The sequence below is a fragment of the Ambystoma mexicanum genome, chromosome 12 (assembly GCF_040938575.1).
Source record: "Ambystoma mexicanum isolate Mex_15411 chromosome 12, UKY_AmexF1_1, whole genome shotgun sequence".
Lineage (NCBI taxonomy): Eukaryota > Metazoa > Chordata > Amphibia > Caudata > Ambystomatidae > Ambystoma > Ambystoma mexicanum.
Window position 1 is genome coordinate 186,783,962 of NC_090936.1, and position 6,773 is coordinate 186,790,734.

The window sequence follows — 6,773 nt, forward strand, 5'->3', positions numbered from 1 at the left end:
GTGGCAAAGGGATTAGCAAATACACTAGCCTGGCCATCCGCATAGGAGGTAGCAAGATTGACAAGGTCAAGACATGTGATTACCTAGGTTTTAGATTTTCCAACAATGGTAAATAGAGGAAACCCATTGATAAAGCGAATGTAAACCTATCCCGTAGCTGTACAGCCATCCTGAATTTATCTAAGAAATTTAGGAATAATATTGTTCACCTGGCAAAGGAAATCTACAGATCGCAGGGAGTGGGAGCAGAAATATATGGAGCTGAACTGTGGGGTCACGGGAGAACCTCCAGTTTAAACATTACTGAAGATACATATCTAAAGAAAATGCTCATTCTCCACTAGAGTGCTCCCAATTTGATTGCACATTTTGAACTTGGTCTGAACCCAATCAATGATTTAATTGTGCTGCAACCACAGTTGCATTCCACTGTTGCATTGGGCCACACTTTGGCCCAATCAAGAATTGTGGAGTTATTATAAGGCACTCATGGACTTGGTGAACAGTGGCATAGCCATTAATCACACACGGGCTTGCCTATTTGAAGTCAACACTGTACCTCTTGAAGCAGGAACGCTTCTGTCTTGATCCAAGGTTGATCCCTGGGACACTTAAAGAGAATGAGCTTTTAGCAACACGATTGATGAATGCTTATCTCTAGTCTTTGGTTGGTTTTATCTGGCGAACAAAGTATCCAGGGAGCGTGAGAGTAATGAGATGGACATTAAATTGCCATTTGCGCACACTCTTCCGATAAAACTAAGATTGAATATTCTCCCTTTACCAAACTCTAACAAACATGTGGTACAGAACTGTGAATGTTTTTGCCCCTTCTGTGAAGGAATCTTTTTGAATCCATCCAACGTTTGTTGTTTATTTGCCTGGAGTACTCAAGAATTTGCACAATCAACTTAAAGAACTGCTTAAAGAAAAATGGTATCATAATGCTAGACAGTGGCAAGCTTATTTGTAGGAGCTGTGCAATCCGAATGTGGTGTTCACAATCTCAGATTACCCGTTGAGGGCTGGGAAATGAAGACATGCCAAAATTAAGCCCCTTGATCAACTCAGTTCTTGATGCCTCTTTTATTTTTCTTAAGAACTGATATATATGTTTTTGGCTTTTCAATATATGTTTAACTTAATATGTGCTGAGCTTTTTAATGTATGGATGCATTTAATGTTTTCTGCTTTTATGGCCTTGTGTCAAAATAAATCATATTTGATTGATTGAATAAATACAATTGAGGTTTTGCTTACTTTTGGCCCCAAACTGCATGGATGTATCTTTTAAAAAGGAGGAATATTCTGACAATGCTAGGAGGGATTGTATGTACACGGAAAAGAATGGACAACCTCTGGCTCAATTTTAACAACCCACGGAAAACATCATCAGCTGGGAGGGAAGAACTACAAAGTCCCAGTTGATAAACATCCCACCCCAAATTGAGTGGATCATATTCTATTCAATGGAACACATGTGATTAAATTGTGTCCTGCAGATCAATTTGAAATAAAAGTAGAATCATATAAATGAACATATATCTATGAGTAATCTTTTTTGCAGCGCTGGCAACAATGATAGGAAAGGATGTTGTCTAGATTATTGAGTTAGGAATCTTCCTGCTTGGTCACTTTCCAAAACCCCCTAACCCACAAACAAAGGTGAACAATACCTAAATGTGAGCAAAAAAGAGCCTCAGCTAGGAGTTGCAGCACAAATTTAGAAATTACCTCAAATTAAGTTCTATGTGGTAAAAGCACAATTTTAGTGGCCAAATCCAAATTGAAAACTGTCAAAAAATTGGTTTTCTGTTTCCCCACTACCGCATGAGGTGATTTTGAAAGTGTAATTTAATTTATCATTCAGTAGTGCCCAAGCGTACAGCAAAATTACCAAAAAGGTTACATTTATTCCATAATACTAAAATGTAAATCACATACACATCATCATGTACCCTACCATCTAAAATAGGACTTTTAGGGTATAGTCATTGTTGTAATATTGATATCCAAATATCAGGTTTATCTCTGACGTTGACATTTGTATAGACTATATCTCTGGTTATCAGTTGAAAAGTCCTATTTTAGATGCTTCAGTCTCCTTTAATGTCATTAGTAAGCAGTTTGGACACTTCTAATTTGTATAGTTGTTTTTAGTTGTTTTTATCATGTTTTACATAATTGTGTTGATTTATATCTGATTTACATTTTTGTGTTATGGAATAACATTAACTTTTTTGTAATTTTGTTGTATACTTGGGCACTACTGAATGACAAGTTGCCTTTCTGTGTTCAAACTGTCCATATTACCCTATAACTAGGCATTGTCACCACATTTTTCATAATTTTGGGTCACCCGATCTATTTAAAAAGTAATTTAATTGATCAACAGAGGTTTATTTTTTTATTTTATTTTTGCATTTTTAAAGCACTCACACAGCCCACGGGCATCGAGGCACTGTTACAGGAATTGTTTGTTTATTTTTAGTTGCGTAGTAGTTTTTTGTCTTAGTTGCGTATTTTTAACACACTTAAAAACCCAGAGGTTTCTAAGTGCGGACCCGGAGACCGAACCTGTGTGGCTTGGTGTCGTCTTGCTTCCAAGGTCAGCACGTTGCCACTGAGCTATCCTCCCCGTTCTCACCATTAACATTTAAATGTGTTATCCTGCTGGACCAGAGCATATTTAAGGTTAATTTGGCTATCCTGTTGGCGCAAAGCATAGTTAAGGTTAAGACAAATTTTCTATGGGGTTTTGGAAACTATTTGTGATCCCTTTTATGCAAAATTTAGAAATTTTGCCACAGTACATTTTGGAGATATCTACACCAACAGTGAACATTTTGGAATACAGCTCCTTACAATGGCGGCTTCATATTAAAGAAAAAAACATAGTTTTCATTGTGTTTTGAAAACATTTGATCATGATGTTTTACCATAACATAAAAGTAAATTCACATAACTCCAAATTGCCTCCTTCAATGTTTCAGATGTTTTACATGAACCTGCATTTTAACAATATTTAGTGTACTCCGAACAAAATTCGAAAAACACTTTTCAACTTTTGAGAAAATGTACTTTTAATATGTATCTATATATCATGTATGCACTTAACTCTTGTACATTAATGTATACTTACACACAAAACACAACATAGATCACAAGCATCCACATGCATGCACATATACCAACACACCCACACATACAATACCACTTATGCATTATACGTACAGACACACAAAGTACACACACCATTATATGACCACACATCATACATTACACAAATACATACTTAATATACATGCATAACGATATATACCATTACATGCACACACTTCACATACATCCAGACAAACATTTATAGCACACTACAGCCAACAAGTACAAAAATTACACTTTACCTTGTTTTACACATTTATTTTTCATATATTAAACTTTAAAACATTTTCACATGGTTTAACATTTCAAATAAAAATATAGTCAACAAAAACACTGTTATCCAAATGCCTACAACAACACAAATGCCAAATGTACAAGGCTCAATACCCATCTCGGTCTTCCCTCACTGGCTGTGGTGCATTCCACATGTAAGTCTTATGCACAAACAATCCTACTTTTGGGATTGTGCACAGAAAACTGATGGGGTATTCAGGCCTCTTTTAAATGAGCAGTTATGTAGGTCAGAAGAAGTCTGTAAGCACTGACATTTACACATGTCTGAGGTATCCTTCTCGAGCTGGCATGTAGGAAATACATTGCAGTTTAGTCTAATGGTGTTAAAACATTCTGTTATTAAGCGCTGCATAAATTAATTCAGTCTATACAATTTTATTCGGACATTGCATCCATTAACAAAGATTAAAAATGAATTCAAGTTTTGACTCATGTGTCAGTTAAGGGATGTGAAGAGCAAGGGCCTGATTTACAAAACAAAATTCAAAGGACTTTCCCATGTTAAAACATTTGTTTAATCGGCCCTAAGGCTGCTTCTAATTATGAAATATGGCAACTGCGGTAATGACTTTGAGAATCACGATATGGTCCAGATACAAACAATCACTTTCAGTTTTTTATGATTTGCTTTGAAATGCACAGAAATGGTCCCTTATTTGAGCTGAAACTCACTACACACTGGTTTTCAGTGGTGGATGATTTGATGATGGCTGTGGACAGGGATTGTATTTTAGTCCTTGCCAAGTTCTACCTGGCATAAGCCTAGACAGCATTGACAATGGTGGGTAGGATCTGAATGGAATGGGAAATGCATTCTTAAATGGATCTCCTTTCTGCAGATAACTATTGCAGATGTTTATCATTTGCACTTGTTCAATCACAATTAGATTTCAAAGAACAATGTCTGTTCTAATTGATGCACGCCATTATCATTGGAGCCACACATTTTGGATTGTTTGCTGACGTGACATTCATTGTTAGGAATAGTGCATATTATCCTACCCAAATCTAACCAGTGGGCAGGACAGCTACAATCCGTTTACAGATGGGTTTCCTCTGCCATTGCACAGAGGTGGCATTTCTATGTTAGTCTTAGTCACTTAATCAATTTTATGCAGTGTGAAATACAAAACAAAAAGTGTGAAAACTGATTATTTTTAAAGTTTTGGTGTCAATAGTTAAGCAGCCCATCTGATCGATCACAGCGATTTCTTCTCCTATGTCTTGATTTAGCGTATCTTTCAATTTAATTCTCATCTCATTAACAGTAGATTCAGCTCCTTCAGCCATATATGAATTGAATAGTTATAGATTGAATAAATAAATTAAACGAGTAAAGCATTCACTAAATAGTCAACGTTGTTTAAATGATTGTAAAAGGAATAGTTGCATTTAAAAGCAAACCTAGAAATGCCGCATTAGCAAGAATGAATGTACATGTTTGCGATTGATAGTGATATACGTCACTATATTTTTTATGCACTAAGCACTTTATTTGTGAGTATTGGACATTGAAGTTTCTTGCCTTTAAATATTATAAACCATCAAAACGTGAATTGCAAATAAAGAATCTAAAGCATTAAATTGTTTTTGAAGGAGTAATGAAACCCATTTCAAAAATGGCCTGAATATACAGGGCTTCACTTTAGGAGAAAGCGAAAAAGGACAACAGCTCTAATAGAGACTACATTTGTTTGTATTTAATGGCACTGTGAAATGGTTGCCTCTTGCACGTGATCAAGCAACGGGAGTGTTGCGAAACGTGTTGTATTGTGTCTAATCTGCTATTGATGCCAAATAAAGCTGGATACTATATATATATATATATATATATATATATATATATATATAGCCCACAGCACAGTAGCGGCTGTGTAGTTATGGTTATAAGTTGCTAAACTCATAGGAAGACCACTTTTTTGGCGTCTTATAACTTTGCTCCCCCTGGACAAATCATCACCAAACTTTGCAAAAAAAGTATATGGGTGGTTCTGAATTTTTTCGCCAAGTTGGGCAAGGTTTCGTGTGGGGGGGAGAGTTATAGGGGGGGTGACATTTTTTTTTTCCCATAGACTGAATGCGCCAGAAGTGGGGCTTGGAACAGAAAGCGTGCCTTTGTGTGTTCGGTGGAAATCGGACCGGTAATTTTTTGCAAAACACTGAAATGAAATTTACATCCCAAAAAATGTGTGATATCTGGATTTGCTCTGCCGACCCATTTCCCTGTTCGCTCCACGGACAGAAGTGTCATTGGATCGCGGTACCGCGTGGTGTCAGAGAGATTTGGACGCGGCCGGTGGTTGGCTGGAGGGAAGCGTGCTGTGCGTCAAGATTTTTTGGGAAAGCCGCCATGGTGTATCTGAGGACAGTGCTGTGGCAGAAGGGTTTGGTAAATGTACCGTACGCATTGTGTTGGCAGCAATAAGGGAGGGAGTGGCTGGGGGAGTGAGAAGTGGTTTATATGTGACATATGTAGGCTAGTATTTTCTGTGGTGATTGGAGGCAGCTGTCTTAACGGTCCCTTAGCTTCTTACGTGACCTGTTTGCGGCAAACCCTTTTCGTGGTGAGTGGTGGCAGGTTATTTGCAGATGGGGAGTAAATTGCACATAACATAGGTTGGTGGCGGTGGCGGGGCACTGTGGATGGAATGCGGTAATTGGGCACATGGAGGCATGCATGGGTGAATGAAGGTGTGGGTCTGTGGAAGGATAACACCATTGGGTGCATGGCCGAACCCCGTAGCCTGTAGGCTGTAGGGCATGCACTCAGGAGCATAGGGCTGCTTCATACACACCGCAGAAAGGCATGTTTGAGTCTGCAACTGGTACAGGGTGGTGCTTGCATAGTGCAGTGTGTGCAGATTGGTTGCAGTAGTATTAGTGCTGCAAACTGAATGTGGGTAAGTTGGCAGTGACACAGTACTTTGTGAATGAGAGTGGGTACACCTATAGTATGTGAATGAAAGTGTATAGAGGTGTAGGAGAGAGTGTTTTCTTTCCACATTGTATTAACTGTTGCAATTTGTTGTTTCATAGATACATGGTGGTGCGCAGGTTGGGTAGGACTGCTGGTGGCAGTGGTGTTTATGTCAATGATCGTAGTTGGAGAAATGGTCCAATGCATGGTGACATTACATTGCTGTAGGTGTGTTCGAGGCCTATTCTGTGTGCAGAATTGTTGAAGAAGGCGGAATGTTGTGAAAATGTTGTGGTTAGTGACACAATACTTTGTGAATGGCTGTGGGTAGAGGTGGTGGAGGCTGTAATATGTTTGTGCATTCTGGTAAGTGCGACCTGCGTTCATGATTGGGTGTTTT